This window comes from Protomyctophum bolini, assembly GCF_963924005.1.
Source record: "Protomyctophum bolini genome assembly, chromosome: 12".
In the NCBI taxonomy this organism is placed as follows: Eukaryota; Metazoa; Chordata; class Actinopteri; order Myctophiformes; family Myctophidae; genus Protomyctophum; species Protomyctophum bolini.
Window position 1 is genome coordinate 20624822 of NC_137873.1, and position 23975 is coordinate 20648796.

Genomic DNA, 23975 nt, shown 5'->3' on the forward strand with positions numbered 1-23975 from the left:
ATTTATTCCTTTAGGTTAACATTCGCAGGTAAAATCCCCCCCAAGGCCAGCCTGATCGCCATGCCTTGTTCAACAGTCTGATATACAGTATACATAGTAGCTAGTGGTGAAAAAAGGACATTCCTGGATTGCACACTGCCGACCATTTCAGAAAATGTCACTCAAATACCACACAAATGAGCTAAATTCCTTTCCTTGTTCGTTACAAGTGATTTTTTGAGGCCGATCACCGAGCAGCAAATGACTCTATCTCCCTGTCCCACTGCAATGAAAGGTCACACACAGGCCCTCCCGCTTTTCAGCACCAATTAACTTCTCTACTACATTCCTAATATATCAATGACATTGGACAATTAGGCAGAACGCCTTCTTGAATTTATGCCTCAAATTCCATTCTCCACGTAATTTGCTCTAATTTTAATGTCGGTGCTTATTACTAAAGATCTGAGCGGAGAGCAGGGTGTGGGTCTGTTTGAACAGAACTGTTTGATGTCCAGAGCCAAACTGAACTACACTGTAGTAATGTTAATTTGGTTAATGTACTGTAGCCCCTGATGTGCGTGCGTGCGTGCGTGTGTGTGTGTGTGTGTGTGTGTGTGTGTGTGTGTGTGTGTGTGTGTGTGTGCGCGATGTGCGCATGCGCTCGCATGCATTTTGTGAATGTGCGTGCGTGTGTGTGAAAAGATAGAAGGGTGATAATTTGAGAGAAAATAAGGGGAGTCACAGAAGTTGTGTGTGTGCGCGCTCGTGTGTGTGTTTGTGTGAGTTATGTACTTGCTGCACACACGCACTGTATAAATGAGTGTACGCTTCCCTAACTGCCGTCAGAGCAAAATATGTACTACATGCAAATAACAGCAGTGTGTGTGTGTGTGTGTGTGTGTGTGTGTGTGTGTTATACTGTAGGCCACTGTCTATTGATGCTGGTGTTCATGACCAGCTGCATGTTGGTCGGGTGGGCGGTTCCCTGGGACCTGCAGGCTAAATTAATAACCAGCCTTTGATGTACAGTAACAGTTGTGTGACTGTCAACTCAACAGACGCCGACATTAATTGATGGTCGGAGCCTCCAGGGGAAAGGCTTAGCAGCAGCCTATGTGGGGGAGCCGATGGCCTATAGTGTTTAAGTACCATACAGGCTCTGACGCAGCAAATCCCAGGTTCCATTTCCGAGGCCGGCGGACCTTTGTTGCATGTCACTCCCTGACTCTTTCCACGTTTCCTGTCAATCTCCAACCTACAATCAAAATAAAGGCTAAAAATATATCTAATATAATAAGAATTAGGCTTCTGACTGGAAGGTTGAAAGTTTCCGATCCCGGGAAATTGACAAAATGTGTGTGTGTGTGTGTGTGTGTGTGTGTGTGTGTGTGTGTGTGTGTGTGTGTGTGTGTGTGTGTGTGTGTGTCTCAAATCTGGATCCACTTTACGTCAGCCCTGAGAATTCATACCAGTATTGAAAATATTAGTTTAATTATTAATATTAATTAGTTTAATTATTAGCTATTTCTTTTGGAAATTAAATTGTTTTGAAGATTTTCACCTGTAATGGCATGACCAAAATAAGGTGTGTAATGGTTGTTAAAAGTGGGTAATAGAGTGGACAGATGAAGTGATTTTTGAGTGGGCACCCCACCATCCTCTGTGATATGTTCTGTCTACTATGGGCACCCCACCATCCTCTGTGATATGTTCTGTCTACTATGACAGACAACAGAGTGGGCACCCCACCATCCTCTGTGATATGTTCTGTCTACTATGACAGACAACAGAGTGGGCACCCCACCATCCTCTGTGATATGTTCTGTCTACTATGACAGACAACAGAGTGGGCACCCCACCATCCTCTGTGATATGTTCTGTCTACTATGACAGACAACAGAGTGGGCACCCCACCATCCTCTGTGATATGTTCTGTCTACTATGACAGACAACAGAGTGGGCACCCCACCATCCTCTGTGATATGTTCTGTCTACTATGGGCACCCCACCATCCTCTGTGATATGTTCTGTCTACTATGGGCACCCCACCATCCTCTGTGATATGTTCTGTCTACTATGGGCACCCCACCATCCTCTGTGATATGTTCTGTCTACTATGGGCACCCCACCATCCTCTGTGATATGTTCTGTCTACTATGACAGACAACACACCCCACCATCCTCTGTGATATGTTCTGTCTACTATGACAGACAACACACCCCACCATCCTCTGTGATATGTTCTGTCTACTATGACACCCCACCATCCTCTGTGATATGTTCTGTCTACTATGGGCACCCCACCATCCTCTGTGATATGTTCTGTCTACTATGGGCACCCCACCATCCTCTGTGATATCCTCTTTGAACCGGGAACCAGATCAGAACCAAATCAGAGCGGTTGACAGTGAAACATATTGCCTGTTTGCCAGCGGTGGAAAGAAATGAAGTACATTTAGTTAAGTACTGTAGTTAAGTACAATTTGTACTTTACCTTTTACTTCTACTCCACTACATCTCAGAGGCAAATTGTATTTTTTACTCCTACATTTATTTGCAAAACTTTAGTCAGTAGTTACTTTGTACATTTGGGTATTATTACAAAATATTATGTACTGTACATTACCCACCCTATATACATTTCGGCCGAATAGCCGATCTACAAGCTCACAATGCGTCGAGCTTGTAGATTTGATTGTACATTTGAAATTGTGCATAATGAGTAAAACTTTATACCAATACTCTAGTACTTTTACTCAAGTAAATTGAACTCTGGACTTGTACTTGTAACAGAGTAGTTCTACATTGCGGTGTTGATACTTTCACTTATGTCAAAAATGGGAGTACTTTTTCGACCACTGCCAGCGGTTCCGCGTCTTGTCAAGCGGGAACCACATCGGAGCCAAATCAGAGCGGTTGACAGGGTGCTGCGGCTTGTCGATAACGCGTCCCCCGTCTGGCAAATGGATCTGGGACACCATGCTGAAGGGAACAACGCAGCTGGAGTTATGGTGACTTTTCTGCTGCGGTCTGGATCGATGGAGGCTTATTTCTGTTCCGACTAGAGAGAGAAAAACCGGCTACCTCCTGAGAGACAGGCTGGCACTGTATCCGCCCCCTCCCCATGCAGCCACCCACTCTCTAGGCTGTGTTCAATATGTTTTATTGGAATGAATGTTACATGAGTCATATTGGCAATGTGTCTCAATGAAATGAGAATTTATTGTGGAGACTGGAGAGATACAAAGCAAATACCTGCCCTACTTGTTTGTGTCCCACTCCATCTGTCTTTTTTCCTCTCTCATGGGAGCTGTAACCCCCAGGATAAATGCCCCATCTCCACAGAGACTACACTCAACACTTTTTTCCTGTGTTGTAAGTGTGTGTGTGTGTGTGTGTGTGTGTGTGTGTGTGTGTGTGCGTGTGTGTGTGTGTGTGTGTGTGTATGTGTGTGTCTTTGTCTTTCTTTCTGGTCCCCCACCACTCTCGCTCATTGCTTTCACCTAGAAATTAAGATGGAAAAGCAGGTGGGAGAAGTACAGTACTTAACCGTAATGCTATTATTATTTTATATATACATCTCAACCATAGACTGACTGTACTTATGGAGTACTTGGAGTGTGGAATTAGAGTAAATAAGCCTCCGTCGCCGTTTGCAGGGCCAGTTACATCACAGCATGGAACTGTGAAATCAATTCCAATTTCCAGCATCCACCACTTGCTTTAGTGTCACAGAAAAACCTATTGTATTTGTGAATATTACGGGTTTTACTCAGACACCAAAGGTGAAACAACTGATTTAATCAATGTCTCCACTATTGAAACAACGGCTCCCTTTTTGAAAGTCTGTGGGTGTGCTTCATGCATCTTTAATATCGTTGCCCTACAAGATTGTCAAGAAGACAAAATAGTGAAAATAGCCGATCTAAAATTTGTGTGAGATTTCTGAACATTTTGGTTCAATTTCCTGAAAAGTAATGGGTTTGGACATACGACATTTGGACAGTAGTGGAAAGTAACTAAGTACATTTACTCAATGTACTGTACAACTGTGTGCACTGTGCAACTTACTGTACTGTATTTGTACTTTACTTGAGTATTTTCAATTTCCAATACTTTTACTTCTAGCCTACTCCACTACATCTCAGAGGCAAATATTGTACTTTTTCTTTTACTACAATTATTTGAAAAGTTTAGTTACATTGTAGATTTTGATTATTATTACAAAACACTACCCATTTCAGCCCTATATATACAGTACATTTGAAAATAGACTATCTACAATGCGTAGATGCGACACATTATTAGCTTATAGATCTTCTATTTTCAAAAAGATTATTATACATTTGAAACTTTAAATGGAACATTCTGCACAATTACTACTTTTACTTTTGGTACTTAAGTACATTTTGAAGCCGATACTTTTACCCAAGTAAATGTTGGATTCGAGTATTTCTACATTGCAGTATTGATACTTTTTCTTAAAATCTTTAACTACTTTTCCCACCACTGCCTATGGAGAGCAGACTAACGTTTTGCTGAGCAGAGAACAGAGATGTGATGCGTCTATCCAAGTTTTGTAATTCATCTCCACAAGAGAGAGAGAGAGTGTTTCCAATGATTACAATCAGCCCAGCCATCCACAATATACATTAGTAATGCATATTTACAACTTCCAAGACGTGCTCCATCTCAGGCTGTGGTTATATGTCCCCAGGCCTGCCTGTCATGTGCCTTTGACTGGGACTTTTTTACATGCTGCCTCCCACTTCCAACCAGTTGCTTCCTGCCCAGGAGGAAGCTAGCTCCTATAACTCAATTTTATTGCGCTTTTCTCTTCCCCTCTCTCTCTCGATTTACTGCCAACTATTGTGGAGTCTCTCTCTCTCTCTCTCTCTCTCTCTCTCTCTCTCTCTCTCTCTCTCTCTCTCTCTCTCATTTAAAGTCATGCTGTGACTGCATGTAGTCCTACGGGCTGGCCCGGCACCTGTCAGCAGCAGGCAGTGTACAGCGGGAGGAGTGTAGGACCTTCTCCCGGTGGGGGCTCCTCAGTCAGAACAGCAGAAAGTGACAACACACAGAATTGAGTGTGATAAAAGGGGATAAAAAGAACCTACAGCACAATAAACACTGCAGCATCCTAGCTCCGCACCAATACACCGTCAGAAGCAGTATTTATTAATTGTGAAATTCATGAATGAATATATTTCGTTCCTATATACGTAATTTGGTGCGAATTAGCCTATGTACAGTATGTACTGTGACACAAAGAAAAGCAGCGCCAACTGCTATTTGCGGTCCGTTCTGGTTATTTGACGAAAGTAGACCCATAGATGCAATTAAACTGTCACAATGTCCACGTCTGTATGTGCACACAAGTCTTTGTGGGATCGGAGAGATTATCATTATTTTTCGGTTTGTGTGTTGAAAGTAATTGCTGCTCTCTCCGACTTTATGGGGCAGAACCCCTCAGTGCCATCCCTCCAGTCGCCTTTAAATCAACCTGTTTTACTCATGGCCCGAGGAAACTATAGCCCTGCCATAGAGAGCCACCGTGACACCGTAATGGATCCCCGGCAGCTCAATAGTAGAGTCACTGGGAGAAAGCCTGCCAGGCCAGACTAATCCATTGCCAGTGTGTCAGAGGTTTGCCTGCGGACGGCAGTTGATGATATAACCGGCATTAGCCTCAGTCCTCAGTCCAAGTGTTTGCCCTGTGAGGGATGAGGCTCTGGGCTGCAGCTATTAAGTTTGCTGTTCTTATACAGCTAGTGGTTCTCAACGCGTGGGCCGTGGTCCCAATGGCGGGCCATGAGGATCGCAAGAGGGCCCCTGACTAACTGTCATGAACACTAAAGGTGCGTTCAGACGTGGTTTGTTAGTGCTGCGCGATTACATGCAAAGACGAGAAGTTGCGCGAACGGGCGCGACCTAGCGTGGCACAAACGGGGCGAACCGAGGCAAATATATAAATTCAGGTCTGAACGCAGCTTAATAATTGCTAGCCACGCCCATTACAAAATATGTTGGGGCGATTCAGGTCTGGTGGTGACTATGGCAGCCTCGGTAAAAAATCGGATACCGCGACTGTTGTAAACTCCAAGTACTGGACCCTCATCTGGTTCTGACAGACAGGTAGTGTGTGCACTGTGTGGTGTGTGATAATCCGGTTGAAGTATTCCTTCGGTATGGCGACTGCGGCGGCGGGCCCGGGAGAACAATAACGCGACACGAGACAGTATCACGCTAAAGGTTTAGTTTAGTTTAGTTTATTCGCACAATAAAAACAGTACAAAAAAAGGTAACATCAATAAAAGAGTGTGTGCAGGTGCTGGATCATAATGACGTGACAATAAGATGCTGTAATATCCTCTAGACTCAGGGTAGTGGACGTGAGTTGTAGTTGGACCATTTACACCAAATCTCTTCGCCAAACATTGCTATTTGTTGGTGAGCGTTCCCCTCCAGATTAGGGATGCTGGGGTTCAAGTGGTTTAGGTTAATGGCAGAGGAGGGTGTTGGTGGGTGACATATGGAATGTCTCAGTGGAGCTCAACATAGGATTGCCTTGCATGTTGTGACCACGTGCGCGCTCTCACACACACACACACACACACACACACACACACACACACACAAGGACGGTCGGGACCTAGGTGGCGCTTTAGGCGAGATCCGTTGCGGCCGCCCCTGCATATGTGCGCACGCTTTCAGGTATATCCCAGTTATATAGTCGAATCTGGCATGGTTTTGGCACGGTTCTAACCGTTCTATACCCATCTACTTACTTTTGGTTGAGTGATGCTTGGAGTTGGACGCCTTATGCTTGCACTTTGCAATGAATGAATTAAAAAGTGAAAGCCACCCTGGATCGCTGGAAGCACTTTATGATTTAATTAATTCCACCCGGCACCCTGAAAATACTTTGTGTAAAAAAAAACGCGATCATGATAACTTATGGTCCGTTGAAAAACTTTTTTTTACTTTTTGACCGACGAAGCGAAAGGGAGCCTTAAGTTGGGAGGGAGGGAGGCAAATGCAAATCCAATCCATTTTCTTTTCTCGTTGATTTATTATTTTCCTTCCTTATGGAGGATTTAATCAAATTAAACGTAAACAAACGTGTGCCAGGACAGCCACGTATTAATGAATACACCACCAGTGTATTCCAGCCCTGTGACTGCCTTTGCGTAGTCCGTCGCCTCCCTGGTGTCTGGTAGAGTTGAACCTCCCTGGTGTCTGGTAGAGTTGAACCTCCCTGGTGTCTGGTAGAGTTGAACCTCCCTGGTGTCTGGTAGAGTTGAACCTCCCTGGTGTCTGGTAGAGTTGAAAATACATCCTGGACATCTGGTCCTGGTCCTGGTCCTGCCAGGTGTAAAAGTACAGCGCTTCACCACAGCTGTGGCGGCATCATCATCATCATCCCCTCCGTCAATTATTAGTCCTTTTCCATCTGCAAACAACTCCAACAAAGTGAGCCAACTTGTCCATCTTGGTCCGAGAGTAGCTGGATCCATGTAGCATGCAAACTGACTTTTCCATGTTGCTCGTTTAACTCCTTTTAACGTTCAACTCAGTCTTCAAACATCCATACTACTATACTACTCGCCAATGTTGTGTGCCTAACTTATAACTTATTAGTTAGTGCAACCTGCATTGAGTCATACATGAAGCTTGTCTTTTCATTCATTCCGGTCTCATAACATAACATTACATTACATACTGTTACATTGTGTGTCTCTACACAATTCTGCTTCCTTCCTGTTACCTGTTTCTGGTCATGTGACCCAAGCAACCAATACACGACAGTTATTGGTCAAGTGTGTGATGACATCCCCCACTTCAAGCAAATAGTGCAGCAACCAGCAAATGAAACATTGTTGTTGTGAGGAGCAGAACAGGGGTGCAAAGTGTATTTATTCTTATTTATTTGTTCAATGGGGAGGGGGCGCCTAGTCACCCACCAGAGATTTTATTTTATTTCATTTTCTTATTTTTTATTTAACTATTTCAAAAATATGCTTCAGTGCCGCCCCTAAGGCTCGCCTCTACCTTTAACTGGGCCTACACACACACACACACACACACACACACACACACACACACACACACACACACACACACACACACACACACACACACACAATGCAGTTTAATGTCTTGTCTCGGTGACAGTGTAAACAGTCATTAGTGGGAGGAGATAGTGAGTGATAGTGTTTGCTTGGTGTCTGTGCAGAGTCTGACTAATGTCCCATGTGTGTGAGCCTGGCTTATGAATGGATGGATGCTACATTTGACATTAACATTTCAGAATGCATTTCTTTTTCTGTCTTTTTTCCCCCCCAGATATTCATTCTGTTCATTACACATGATTTATCTTTGAACAAGCTCGAATTACACACGCATGCAACACACACACACACACACACACACACACACACACACATACACACACACACACACACACACACACACACACACACACACACACACACACACACACACACACACACACACACACCAAAACATACTCTTTACTGTTTAGATTTATCTCACTCTGTATCACCGTCTCTTTCTCGCTTTGCTCTCGCTGTCTCTATAGTTGCTCACAGCTTCATTGATCTCCATTTCAACGTTCATTTTGTTGCGGTGCAGGTCCATCTTCATCACTCCTGGATTATAGTGTTGCTCTACCAGGGTTTTACACTCTCTCACACACGCACACAATATCTTAGAGAAGTTACGGTTCAGTTCAGACTAGCTACTGTAGCTGAGCATTAATACACACACGTCTGTCTGTCTTTGTCACCACGCTCACCTGTGCAGTATGTGTCTGTCGTCAGGAGGCCTCTCTCCCTGCCTCATAAAACCTCCTGTCTCCTGTGACAGAGATACATGTATCTCTGTCGTCAGGAGACCTCTCACCTGTGCAGTATGTCTCTGTCGTCAGGAGGCCTCTCACCTGTGCAGTATGTCTCTGTCGTCAGGAGGCCTCTCACCTGTGCAGTATGTCTCTCTGTCGTCAGGAGACCTCTCACCTGTGCAGTATGTCTCTGTCGTCAGGAGACCTCTCACCTGTGCAGTATGTCTCTGTCGTCAGGAGGCCTCTCACCTGTGCAGTATGTCTCTGTCGTCAGGAGACCTCTCACCTGTGCAGTATGTCTCTGTGTCGTCAGGAGGCCTCTCACCTGTGCAGTATGTCTCTCTGTCGTCAGGAGGCCTCTCACCTGTGCAGTATGTCTCTCTGTCGTCAGGAGGCCTCTCACCTGTGCAGTATGTCTCTCTGTCGTCAGGAGGCCTCTCACCTGTGCAGTACGTCTCTCTGTCGTCACGAGGCCTCTCACCTGTGCAGTATGTGTCTCTGTCGTCAGGAGACCTCTCACCTGTGCAGTATGTCTCTCTGTCGTCAGGAGGCCTCTCACCTGTGCAGTATGTCTCTGTCGTCAGGAGGCCTCTCACCTGTGCAGTACGTATGTATCTGTCGTCAGGAGGCCTCTCACCTGTGCAGTATATCTCTGTCGTCAGGAGGCCTCTCACCTGTGCAGTATGTCTCTCTGTCGTCAGGAGGCCTCTCACCTGTGCAGTATGTCTCTGTCGTCAGGAGACCTCTCACCTGTGCAGTATATCTCTGTCGTCAGGAGACCTCTCACCTGTGCAGTATGTCTCTGTCGTCAGGAGGCCTCTCTCCCTGCCTCATGAAACCTCTCTTTCCGGCTCAAGCCTGTTTTCTAGAGCTGTGCAACGGAGCATAAATGAGGACTTCAGCCTAAACCTACCTGTCTGTCCACCTTTTTGACTCAGACTCTGCTTCTCTCTCTTCCTCCATTCGAGTCTGAAAGCCTCATTTATACTGTTTATGTAACCTTGCCTACCTTGAAAATGAGGGCTTACCCTCAACTGTATTTCCGAGTATAAATAAAGGTGATGATGACTTACTGCGTGCCTTGCTCAGTAAATAGCACATCTAGATGTACAATATATCTGCTATTCACTGCAGGTAGCAACAATTTAAATAATAACTTTCTCTCTCTTTCCGTCTCTCTCTCTCTCTCTCTCTCTCTCTCTCTCTCTCTCTCTCTCTCTCTCTCTCTCTCTCTCTCTCTCTCTCTCTCTCTACTTCCCGTCAGTCTCTCTACCTCTTGTTGTATTTCTTGTTGTTGATTTTTTTTTACATACTTTATTTAGATTTTTGTCAAATACAAGACACAACACAATAATACAAGAACAAAAAGCATGGCAATACTGTCACAGGAGACCTCTCACCTGTGCAGTATGTCTCTCTGACAGGGAGAAGGTTATGAGGTGGTGGTCAGACCTAATTAAGGGGGTAACAGAGAGTGGAGGGAGAGCAGGCTCTGGAGAACACAAGGTCCAAAACATTACCAGCCTTGTGAGTGGGAGGAGAGGGAGATAGGGAGAGGTCAAATGAGGCCAGAAGGGATGTAACGGGAAGATACTTCTCTGCAGTAGGTAGGTTGAAGTCACCCAGTAGAATCAGGGGGTGCCATCTTCCGGAAACGAGCTGTTGTTCCAGCTTATTAATGGAGACTTCCAGTTTATCAGTATATATATATATTTTGCAGCACTGCCTTAAGGATCTGTTTTTGGTGGGAAGGAAGGGCCCTTGTCTCATCAGAGCAACCAAATATTGCTAAACAGCAATCTGACTTTCTGTCTTGATTCACACATGCACACTATCAAAGACACAGTCGTTAACAGTTCTAAAGTCTGTCCTGGACATAATTATTTCCTGCCACCAGATGTGGTCAGCTGGCTGGACATGTTTATTTATTCATAGTGAAACCAATCAGAGTGTGTGTGTGTGTGTGTGTGTGTGTGTGTGTGTGTGTGTGTGTGTGTGTGTGCGTGCGCGCGCGCACATTAGTTACTGTGTGTTTCTCCTAATGGGCTCATCTAAATGTAAATGAGGTGTGTGTGTGGGGGGTGCAGAGTGCAGACATGGAGGTCGGTCGGTCTGTCCGTCTGTGAAAATGTTTAGAAATGCAAAGCTTTGTTAGTGTACAGTGAGCAGAGACTCAACGTTATTCAAGAGCTGATGTACATATGTGTACATTATTATCATCGCTGTTGGACAGAAACCTCTTATCTCCTGTAACTGTTTGTGGGGCCTTTTTTCTCCATAAATGAACTCATCCTACAGCGCCAGCGGGTCAAACTAGTATCACAGGTATCAAAAGCAGCAGATATGCAAGCGTTACTTTCGAGCTTGCAGATCTGCTACTTTTGCCGTTTCTGAATTTGAATCTGGAAAAGTACATAATGAGGTTTCCACCCGACAGATGTACTGTAGTGTCTCAGGACCACATGCCATGTTTGTTCAAATAAACTAAACCCCACAAATAAGTTAAAATGTGATTTGTAGGTCAGGTCTGGAATACGGACGATGACAACTCAACCCATACTTTTTAATAATAACATTATTTGCGTAGGCATTATATTTTAGTTAAGGTTATAGGGACTTTTCTTTTGCTTAAAGTTCACTGTTCTTTTTGGTTAGAGTTAGGCTAGCACTGTTCTCTTTTTGTGAACGAGTCCCTTGGAGTTTATCCCACTTTTCAAAAGGTTGATGTGTCATTTTTGAATGAAACCCCCAGTTTAATCCCAAATCTGCAAACTAACATCTCTCTCTCTCTCTCTCTCTCTCTCTCTCTCTCTCATGTTGATGCTGCTGTCACTGTTGCTGCTTCCCTCCATCATCACAGGTAACTACATCTATTTGTTTTCCACACACAGCACACTCACCTAGTTATAAATATGAGGTTCCTTTGTTACTGTGGTCGCAGTTTTCTGAGAGGAGATCCGTTCTCGATTTGTTGCCACTGCCAGTGGAGTCTCTCTTACTTCAGAACTGAATGTCTTTATAAGATGTTTCCTATCGTCTGAGGAATCTAGGGGTGTTCCCATTTGAATATTGGGGTCTAAACTAGAATAAAAAACAGTACAGTAGTGCATCCCATGGATGCAGAGGTCGTTGTTTTATTGCGTCCCTTAACTATAAACTGTTTTGGGATGCAAAATACACCCTATTTTAACACATGATCTATGTTAGCTGGGGTTTAGACGGCCTTTGTTTGTGTCTGTGTGTGAATATAATGTGATCAGTGATCAGTCAGACAGATGTTGTGTTAACTCAGTCTGATGGCTCATTACAGTTACAGGAGATGTTTAGACACCAGCTGTACTCTTGCCCCACGCACGTGTGTGTGTGTGTGTGTGTGTGTGTGTGTGTGTGTGTGTGTGTGTGTGTGTGTGTGTGTGTGTGTGTGTGTGTGTGTGTGTGTGTGTGTGTGTGTGTGTGTGTGTGTGTGTGTGTGTGTGTGTGTGTGTGTGTGTGTGTGTGTGTGTGTGTGTCCTTTCATACTCTGGTGTAGTGGTGGTTTGTTGAATGTACTGTATATGAGAGGCCTCTACTGTGTCTTTTAGGTCTGTCACAATTATTACTTAATTGCTTGATCACAATATACCTTATACCTTATATTTTGAGGTACTGTTACTGTATTGTGAATTACTTGCATGAGAGGGGGAGAGGTAGTGGAGTTAGTTGCTTTAGCAGACGGTTTGAGTTAAGAGGATTTGTCCAAAGCACTTTTACTACCTTTCATTGTTTCAATAACACACAGACATACTGTAAAGGTTCAATAGCACATATTTATGCAAAAATTAGTTAGTAGGTGGTTACCTCCCGAAAGCAACGAATTATGTTCAATCCCAATACAAAAAAAAGAAAATGTGTTGTGACAACCCATCGCAAACTATTGCCGAACCTTATGTGGGGTTGAAGTGGTTAATGTATGTTTTAACAACAAGTAACAAGTTGAGTAAAAGTACAATATTTGTCTCTGAAATGTAGTGGAGTAGAAGTAAAAGTATTGGAAATGTTGGAGTTTCCTCAAGTAAAGTACAAATACCTCAAAATTATACTTAATAAGTACAGTAAAATGTACTTACCGGTAGTTACATTCCACCACTGCAGAATGGCATCCGGCAGCTCCACCCTTCGGGGGAGTTACGGCCCTGCTCATCAAAGCCATCATCATCCCCTCTAGGTCTCTGACCGAGTCTCTTATTCATTCACCGTTCCGTCCTCTCGCCACGGGAAACAGAACGGTGTCTGGTTACATTTTTAGGCTGGAAGCCGAACCCCGGAACTGACTGGCTGTCAAGTCCCATTCTTGAGCACACGAGGCGTTTTTAAAGTGAGGATTGCCAGTGCACTTTCCCTCTGTGTAATTACTTTCTCTTTATTGAGACGGATGGTAGGAAAGCTGAGAGGGAGACAGTGTAGGAGAGACAGACAGTAGGAAAGCTCAGATGGAGACAGTGTAGAAGAGAGAGCAAGTTGTTGGGATTTGTTGCTGATGTAGAATGTGTATAATAACTGGCCATGGGCCTGGAAGAATTCAAATGGGCCTGAGGTTTTTAAGCTTAGAAATGGACTTGCGGAAGGATGCTCAGCAATAGTGTTTTTTCGCTGGAAAAACAGACCAAGCATGTACAGTATAATTATTTTGCGAAATTGTCAAATATTATGTAAGAAAGAGGCAAACATTGTGAAAATAGCAGATCTACAAGCTTGTTTGCAATATTCATCTCTGGAACCCGAGTCAAAATGTATGCAATGACTACAATTCCAACTGCTCGTTAAGGTGGGGGGTCCCCAGTTCAAATATGATTTATATCTGGGGGGTACCCTTGGTCTAGAGTGGCTGTGATCAGCTGTGGCTGCCTCGTCTCTCCCGGAACATGATGCTACCGTGCCACGGTGGATGGTGGTCTTTTGGAGCTGACGCCAGTGACAGATACATAAACATTGGGTGGCCTGCATGCTTACAGTGACTGGTGTGAGCTGAATCATGCACAGATCGTGAAACTGCCAAGTCTCGGCAAGTGGCCACACTACCTCTCTAGACTCTGTCCCTCGGGACGAGGGTGTTGCTGAATTCCTGCATTACAAAATCAACACAAAAAACATCTGAAATGTGTCTCATTACAGATCGATTTTCTCTCAACTATGACACAGCAGAAGAGGGCAGCTGCTGCCCTCACTCATTATACAATGGTGAGGGTAGCCTTCCAATGACCCGCAACCTGTAAACTGTAAACTCAATTAGAATAGGCTTCTTCATTATTGTAACAGTTTGATATTTTGCTTTATTTAGATGGAACATTAGAGTGGTGGTTCCAAAGGGTGGTCCAGGGACCCCCAGGGGTCCTTGAGGGGCTTCAAAGTGTGTCCTCAGCTAGTTAATGTAGCATCACAATCATTTTAACCACGTTGTATGCATTTATGCATTTGCTATTGAAAAATAGCAGTTCTACAAGCTTGCGGCAAGCTTAAACATCTGCTACTTTAAAAATGTTTTGAAAAATATCGAAAATGTTTTAAAGCTTTTGAATAATTTGGATTTGTTTCCTGGGGGGTCGCTGGCAAAAAATATTTTTCAGATGGGAGTCCAACATAGATGCAAAATATAGATGCATCATTGGCCGCTGCAGTTCAATGGAGAGACCCGTATCGACGTGAGGGCGGAAGTGCGCCGGAATTGTGGAAGGCACGCTACGCCACGCTATCATTCAAGTGACATTTTTACCGGGACTTGTCAGACCCGAACGTCCGCTCTATGACGCACACGGAAGCTTCTGTGAGCCACTAGTCTCTCGTTATAGTCTCTCGCAATAGTTGCCTTGCTACGCGAGACTAGTGAAGGACCAAGGTTCAGTAGGCTAACCTTTGACTACAGTGACACGTGACTGGACTGCTGTGTGTGGCATATAGTAGCTCTCAGCCGTCATCCCAAGCCAGAGGCAGGACTTTTCTTTTTCTTTCCCCCCTCATTTGTGGTGAAATATGAATATGTGTGTGTGCGAGACGAGATTCCGGGTTGAGGTGTGGAGACTAGAGTTGGCACTGAGGGTGTTGAGGTTAAGGGAGTTTCTCTGTTTTTGTTCCCACGTTGTAAATAGAGAGCTCTCTCTCTCTCTGTCTCTGTCTCTGTCTCTGTCTCTGTCTCTGTGTGTCTGTCTCTCTCTCTCTCTCTCTCTCTCTCATTCATTGTCTCTACCTGTCACTGTCTCTAAGAGTTCATTATTTGCTGTACCACATGTCAAAGACATCAATGAACTGAAATGAGAGAGAAAGAGAGAGAGAGATTTTTATAAAAAGAGAACGCATGGAAGGAAGCAGGAATAGAAAAAAAGAACAGGAAGAGACAGGATAAGTGTCTCAACTTTCCACTGATGACAAAACCTTGGGTAAAAGGAATGTTTTCCACAACAAAACCTTCTTGTAGAGAGAGACAGAGAGAGAGAGAGATGAAGATGAGATACGTTATGGAAAAAGACAGAAGGGGACTGTTTACATTTTATCGACACGCTTATCTATAAAACACGTGTCTTAAATGTAGAGAAAAATGTACCGTACAATTCCTATCTCGCTCTGGCAATGTTGGTTCTGTGCCCGTGATGATTTGGAGATAAAGACAAAAAGGGAAAGGTGACCAAAGATACAACGTAAAATACCTATTGCAATAAATGATTTGGGTTTGTTTATTCAATACAGCACATATTGTAACGCTATTGAAGCACCATGAATTGAATGGACGTAGTCAGACACAGAGAGACACACAGACAGGATGAATTGAATGGATAGGTCAGACACAGAGAGACACACAGACAGGATGAATTGAATGGATGTAGTCAGACACAGAGAGACACACAGACAGGATGAATTGAATGGATGTAGTCAGACACAGAGAGACACACAGACAGGATGAATTGAATGGATGTAGTCAGACACAGAGAGACACACAGACAGGATGAATTGAATGGATAGGTCAGACACAGAGAGACACACAGACAGGATGAATTGAATGGATGTAGTCAGACACAGAGAGACACACAGACAGGATGAATTGAATGGATGTAGTCAGACACAGAGAGACACACAGACAGGATGAATTGAATGGATGTAGTCAGACACAGAGAGACACACAGACAGGATGAATTGAATGGACGTAGTCAGACACAGAGAGACACACAGACAGGATGAATTGAATGGATGTAGTCAGACACAGAGAGACATACAGACAGGATGAATTGAATGGATGTAGTCAGACACAGAGAGACATACAGACAGAGATGAATTAAATGGACGTAGTGAGACACAGAGAGACATACAGACAGAGATATAGAGACAGAGAGGCAGGGCAGAGCTCCTGGAAGTGGACCCAAAAAGCAGTGGTGGAAAAAGTATTAAAATGTTTAACTACCTTAAGTAAAAGTAAAAGTATTTATTTTTTTCATTTAAATAATATAACAATAATCAAAATGTACAAAGTAACTAAAGGAAAGGAAAGCAACGTTTTCAAATAAATGTAGTGGAGTAAAAAAGTAAGAAAACTGCCTCTGAGATGTAGGCTACGTGAGTAGAAGTAAAAGTACAAATACCTCAACATTTTACTTAAGTACATTTAAAATGTACTTAGCTACTTTGCACTTTACCTCTGCCAGAAAGAGGGCGGGTGGGTCGTCCTAAGTGAACAGATGAAAACCACATTGTTTGGGCAGCAGCTCCACGCTGGTATTTCCTCCATGGTTGACCGCTGTATGGGGGGAACTGCAGGGTAGAACCTGCCCAGCCGATCGCTGCTGCTTCTGTCCCGTTATTATAGCACGCATACTGCAGGACTTTACCTGTTACTGTACAGTACATCTGCAATCATTATACTGTAGGTGAACATTTTCAAAAATAGCAGATCGCGCCTATTTTTGACACCTTTGAATAAGGCTTATTATGCCGTTTAGTTTGTATTTATTTGTTTGCTTATATAGAAACATTGCTTGCTAAATAGAAACTTTATTCAGTTCCAAGTTTTTCAAATGTATTAGAGCATGTTTGCAATTGTTATACAAAATACTCTATAAAATCGGTCGGTGTGTCCCTGGGTCTGTCTGTCTGTCCCTGTGTCGCTGGGTTTGTCTGTCCCTGTGTCCCTGGCTGTGTCTGTGTGTCCCTGGGTCTGTCTGTCTGTCCCTGTGTCCCTGGCTGTGTCCGAGCACGGAAATAGTGTTATAGCGTTTGTTCACCACCAAGTGTCACTGTTGCACAGCCTAACACCCAGACACACAGGCCAGGGAGGAGGGCTAGTACAGTACAGTACAGTACAGTACAGTACAGTACAGTACAGTACAGTACAGTACAGTACAGTACAGTACAGTACAGTACAGTACAGTACAGTACAGTACCGTATCACTCACTTCAGACGGGTTTAAATGAGAGTGGAACATTTATTTTCCTGGTGGGGATATGTCCAGAAGTTGAGGTTCAATCAACCATCAGAATGTAGCACAGATATTATTTTCAAACTGATTTTCTGTAGAGAATAGTGACATTGTCAGCAGTCATTATATGATATTGCTTTGAGAAACCACCTGGAATAGAATGGAGACAAATGCCTTTTCACTGTGATTAAAAAAACAGACCAGGTTTAAAGATTAACTTTTGGCAATATTTTGGGTCAATTCTACTTTCATTTTGTCATCATCTAACATACGTAACACTTTCCCGAAGGCATTCTGAGAGAGCTTATGCGGGAAGATCCCTGCCAGCCTGCCTACAGTATGTAAAATGGATGGAAATGTGCAGTTTCACTTCATGGCACACAGTCTGAATTTCACATGTCTCCACAAATAGGATATAGGATTTAAGTTCCCATTAACCACGTGACATGATGAACCCTAGCATCCTTATTCTGGGGGCGAACAGCCAGCAAAAAATAGCAGATCTATAAGCTCACAACACGTTGTGACTCGTGAGCTTGTAGAGCGTCTATTTATTTTTTTGAGGGGTGCTAGCCCTTCCTACATCTAGCTTTTAGTTACCGTCCAAAAACGTATAGTTTTAAACAAACATTAACTTCCCATTGACATTAAATGACCCCTCCCTGCCTGTCCTCTCAGCTCAGACCCCTCCCTGCCTGTCCTCTCAGACCCCTCCCTGCCTGTCCTCTCAGACCCCTCCCTGCCTGTCCTCTCAGCTCAGACCCCTCCCTGCCTGTCCTCTCAGACCCCTCCCTGCCTGTCCTCTCAGACCCCTCCCTGCCTGTCCTCTCAGCTCAGACCCCTCCCTGCCTGTCCTCTCAGCTCAGACCCCTCCCTGCCTGTCCTCTCAGCTCAGACCCCTCCCTGCCTGTCCTCTCAGCTCAGACCCCTCCCTGCCTGTCCTCTCAGCTCAGACCCCTCCCTGCCTGTCCTCTCAGCTCAGACCCCTCCCTGCCTGTCCTCTCAGCTCAGACCCCTCCCTGCCTGTCCTCTCAGCTCAGACCCCTCCCTGCCTGTCCTCTCAGCTCAGACCCCTCCCTGCCTGTCCTCTCAGCTCAGACCCCTCCCTGCCTGTCCTCTCAGCTCCCCTGTGAAGGTGTAAATTAAGTGACTGCGGGGTACACTGGCCCGGTCTGAAGCCTGTGACATTCGCTGGGTCGAGGTCACGCGCCAAACGAGCTGGCCTGTCTGCTGGCTGATGACAAATCCACGCTGCTCTCTCAACTGGATGTGACATCATAGGGTTATACAGGAATAGAATTATTAGGCGGTCGGGGTCTGATGTCATTTAGAGGGGATTTGTATCACTTAACCTTGAGAGGGTTCAGCAGGGGTTGTGTGTGTGTGTGTGTGTGTGTGTGTGTGTGTGTGTGTGTGTGTGTGTGTGTGTGTGTGTGTGTGTGTGTGTGTGTGCGTGTGTGCGTGTGCGTATACAGTGCTCCGGTAAACAACAGAAGGATTAAAGCTGTCGATCATGCTGTCACACACACACCTTGCATGGTGTTGTTTGGTGTCAAAGCTAGAGCTAGACAATAGGCAGGTGGTAGCGTGGGCGCTTGATTCCATTATCAATCCCCTGCGCTCGCAATGAACAGAGATGTTGTTGTGGCTCTCCAAAAAGTTCTTGAGTTCTTGTTTCTATGAAGAGGATCTCTTCCGAAGTGCATATCACCTCAGACAACTACCTTGTAAGATATGTTGCTTTTGGCAAGCGACAAAGGGGACATAAAGTATACTTAACGGCGTTATACTCACTCACACATACGACACTGCACATCTCACAGGACTCCACTTGGACCATCTGAGTGTGTTTCTGTTCCACAGCCTGGGATACCCATAGGATCCATCCATGTATCTCTAGCTCTCATCTCCCTCCTCCTCCATTGGCCCGTCTCTAACCCACTCCTGGGCATACTTCATCATACAGTCTCTTTACATTTTAATCAGCCGTGTTGTCCATGGTGTATACACAGTGTTCCCCTCCAGGGCCTCACCATGAAAAAGGGAAAGCGTTCTTTTGAAGGTTTGTAAAGCCTGGGTCTGGCGGCTTATACTATTCATTTTCCCCTCGATAAGCTTGACTCTTCATAGCTGTAGGAGAATGCTGGGATATGTTTAATCTCATGCTTGTTGTTTAAACAACATTTTAATGTTCTAGGGGTCTACTTTGTTTGCTGTTAAGGACTGAGATGGACAAACAAAAAAGGAACTGCAGTTTTGAAAACTCAAACCGAGCAGTGCTTGGATATGAGGTGACTCGTGAGACTATCCAGGAATCTTTTTGACGTACGTGTGCGTGTGTGTGTGTGTGTGTGTGTGTGTGTGTGTGTGTGTGTGTGTGTGTGTGTGTGTGTGTGTGTGTGTGTGTGTGTGTGTGTGTGTGTGTGTGTGTGTGTGTGCGTGTGCGTGTGCATGTGGGTGTGTGTGTGCCCGTACGTAACATTACAGATGAGCACAGACAGATGTTAGTGATGATAAGACTCTGAGCCTCCCTTTTAGACCTATCCAGCTAATACCACGGCTGTGGATTTACACAGCCGGATTACACTTACAGTACACTTGCACGCACACGCACACACACACACACACACACACACACACACACATAGGCTTTGCTGCAAGCATGTGTAATCATTTGTGTATGTTAGCAAACACACTCTCACACTTGAATGTGTGAGAGTGTTCATAGGTTCATAGGGTGGACATTTGTGTGTGTGGAGGTGTTTGCTCATCTCTTTAACAGTAGGACGTACTTGTGTGTGTGTGTGTGTGTGTGTGTGTGTGTGTGTGTGTGTGTGTGTGTGTGTGTGTGTGGTATAATCCATTAGAAGTAGCCTGAGACAGTCTTTCACTGAGCTTTATATAATGCTGGACAACTTCATTAACCCCTGGTGGAGCTACTTTACTAACACACACACACACACACACACACACACACACACACACACACACACACACACACACACACACACACACTCAGAGAGAGAAAGATGAAATGTATACATTTGAAAACCTACAATGGGACCTTCTGCATGATGATACATACTTTCTACTTTTGGTAGTACTTTAATTATATGCTAATTCCCGTCTTTGATTTGTAACAGAGTATTTCTACATTGCAGTATTGCTACTTTTACTTACTTCACTCTGACTGTAGTGTAGCTACCCTAATGCTCCCTCCTGCTCTTCCTCACATATTGTGCCTGGTCTACATCCAGGCTGGCAGGCGTGATCAACACAGCACTGCCATTGGTGGCGGTTGTACTGTTGACGGTTCCAGGAAATGTGGGGCCAGACTCCCACGCGCTATACTGTATGTCCAGGTCACATTGCTGTCACTTCTACATCCTGAGCTTGTGTTCCTGCGTGCATGATCCATGTGGGGTGTGTTGTGGTTTTATTTGACTTTGCTCTCTTCCCTTTAAGGCAGTGCTGTGGTGTGGGTTCCATCTAATAGCTCAATGCATGTGTTTTGATAAGATGCCACACATGCATGCACACTCACTCTCTCTCTCTCTCTCTCTCTCTCTCTCTCTCTCTCTCTCTCTCTCACACACACACACACACACACACACACACACACACACGCTCCCTCTGAGTCCGTTAAGCCTGCCGGCCTTATACGGGGCATTAAGCTCCATTTTCATTTTGTCCGGAGGCTGCTGAAAATGAGCTCGGTGGCACTCTACCTCCGAGAACCTCCACGGCTGATCAGATGGTCCGTCCGTGTTAACATCACATGTTAGTCACATTATGTTAGTCACATGTTAGACAGCCTACATACGGAAACGACAAAATGAGACAATGTTTAGGACCTTATAAAACATGAAAACAAGCTAAGCTAATGCTGATGCTACCGCCGGGCGATGCTGCTCCTCCATGCCTAACAATAACAACAGCAGCAGCCTTATGGGGGATACACGTCTTGGTTAGTCAGGGGGCCCTTCTTCTTCTTTGGTTTTTCACACATTTTTCTGGAACTGGTGCCACTTTGTCCCCTAGGGCAGGGGTTCTCAACGTTTTTGTCTGGGGACCCCTGGAAATGCTTTGGCCATGTCTCGCGAAAACTGTCAGAATCTAGTCTCAGGTCTAAATGGGTTAAGTGTCCTTTCCCACATGTTTCGAATCTTGGGCGTTATACACTAGCTTTATTGATAACATGTCAATCTCGCAAAGCAATATCACAAGTACAAGCAAGCAGGCCCTCGTAATATAGCTCTGGATCATAACATTAATGTGTGTCTGCCTTATTGGCGGACATAATAATCCAGAGAGGCAGTTGGAGTGGGCGGGTTGATTTTGAATCACATCCACTTGATCCGCCCCTCTCTGTGTCATGTCAGCCATAATGATAGTGACAGTTAGAATTCAGACCGTTGCTTTTATTGGCCTCGTGGAATATGGAGGGAAGAGAGAGGGGGGGGGGGGGGGAGGGGGGGCAGAACCAGAGAGAGAGGCAGAGCCACAGTGAATAGAGAGAGATACAGTAGAAAGACAGATACAACAGAGCAAGAGAAAACATAGACGAGTGTGAATGAGGAGGAGTAAAGAAATGGCATGAGGGAGGGAGGAAGGGTGAGAGACAGTGGGAACGAGAGAGAGAGAGAGGAGAGAGAGACAGACAGACAGACAGATGGGTATGTAGTTAAAGGAGAGTGAGACGGGTATTTGTCAGGAGTGTAACGGTCGCCACAGACAACCTGCATCGTTTCAGCCCTCAAGGTAAATATTATCACTTTGATTGACTGCTAGCCTGCAGACACACATAGTGTGTGCGCCCGTGCATGTGTGTGTGTGCGTGCGCATTGCGCCTGCATACGTGTGTTGATATTTATTTGTGAGTTCATCCATGCATTTGTGTGTGTGTGTGTGTGTGTGTGTGTGTGTGTGTGTGTGTGTGTGTGTGTGTGTGTGTGTGTGTGTGTGTGTGTGTGAGATAGAGAGAGAGCGAGAGAAAGAGAGAGAGAGAGAAGGCAGTTTGGAGCTTCAACAGTATTGAATGACAAAGGTTAGCAGCTCTATTTTGGGAAGTGCAGTCAGCTCATTCATAACCGCTACAAAATCCAGTCCGTTGGTGACGTGTGTGTGTGTGTGTGTGTGTGTGTGTGTGTGTGTGTGTGTGTGTGTGTGTGTGTGTGTGTGTGTGTGTGTGTGTGTGTGTGTGTGTGTGTGTGTGTGTGTGTGTGTGTGTGTGTGTGTGTGTGTGTGCGCGCGCATGCGCGCGCAAGATGTGCACATCATAGCAGCATGATAAATATTGGAGAACATTCACACCGCACACACACACACACACACACACACACACACACACACACACACACACACAGGTCAGCTGTCTCCTTGTCAGTTCATAATGGTTTTGTGGGGTCACACCCTTAAATTGAGAGTTAACCCACTAATGTTTTGAACATGTTCCAGACAGTTATAACTTTAAAGTCACACTGATGGTCCAGTTCTGCTTCCTATTCTCTGGATTGTGGAAGTGTTAATAATAATAATAATATTAGACCTATTTCATCCCACGGGGGAAATTCAGTTTTCAGCTTTCAGTGCGGTTGAGTGGGAGTGGGAGTGGGAGTGGGGAGCAGCTATGGGGGTCTTGCGCAGGGACACCTGTTTGTAGAGTGCGGGAAAGCACTCTGTGTAGAAGAGACACATGCAGGAGGGAAGGAAAATCATCAATACTAGGAGCATTACAAATATATTTACAGGAAAACAGTGGGGGGGTCATTTCTTTTGGCAGACTTGTGTAGGTTCAGTTGAAAATTACAGACAGGTGTGCTATAATTGCAGACAGGTGCTCTTTTATGGCGGTTTTGGAGCGTAGAGAGTCACCCTTTTTGATAGCTGGTGGTGCAGATACATGGGCACTGGTCCCTTGAGCACCTGGAAAACCCAGGCTCCTCTGCTATGAGCCAGCATTATGAGCAGGGGTGAGGAGAGTCCAACTATAGTCTATATAGTCCGTCTAATAGTTTTGATTAGTTTGTTTGAGAGGTCTGATGGGATTTGATCCTTAACCAGCAGGTTCTCTACCACTGGAGTAGACCATCAGTGAAAAGATTCCTTTAAATAAGGCAATTCGATATTAAGATTAGTTCCTCCATTTGCACTCAACATGAAAGTTGGCCTATATATGTATTTATATATTTAAAAAAAAGAAAATACAGTTAAAGTAAAAAATAAAGCGGAAATACTCAATTCAGGGTGACACCAAGATGGTGAACCCCACGAGTAGTAAAAACCTCTCACTGCTAAAATAACTTCCAAAGTGTCTTTCACCGCTTCATGACGCTTAAAAATAAGCACACATTAAAGCATTTTAACGGGCAGTATGTTTTTAGTTACTATTACCCGCGCCTGGCATAAATACAGACTCAAAGCGTCACCTCGCGACTCTAATTTGAGTGAAAGCCCCAACTTCCCAGGCAGGCAGACCGCAGTGCGCTGCTGTGGGCAGACGGCCTCAAGAAGACCCCCCTAACATGTGCTGTAGTCTGTACAGTACGTTGTATGTCTGGAAAACAGACCCCACGTCACTTTTCTTTTTTCCGGCTTCTTTTTTCTTTCTTTCTTGTCGGCATGTGAAACGTGGAGCAGATGTCTCCTTTTAATCTTCATTCTTCACAATGATAACATGGCGGATTAGCCAT

At 44.7% G+C, this 23975-nt stretch overlaps 1 protein-coding gene across 5 annotated transcripts in view; it reads left to right on the forward strand.

Moving 5' to 3' along the window:
- LOC308325822 (disco-interacting protein 2 homolog C) overlaps nucleotides 1-23975 on the forward strand; it is a 237641-nt gene that overhangs the window by 90955 nt on the left and 122711 nt on the right. The window contains exon 1 of one of the 5 annotated variants that reach the window (XM_080778525.1): nucleotides 21938-22044. The exons of the other annotated variants lie outside the window; for them this stretch is intronic. The gene's annotated coding sequence lies outside the window, so the exon portion shown is untranslated. Of the gene's footprint in view, nucleotides 1-21937; nucleotides 22045-23975 lie in introns of those variants that run through there. 5 annotated transcript variants of the gene reach the window in all.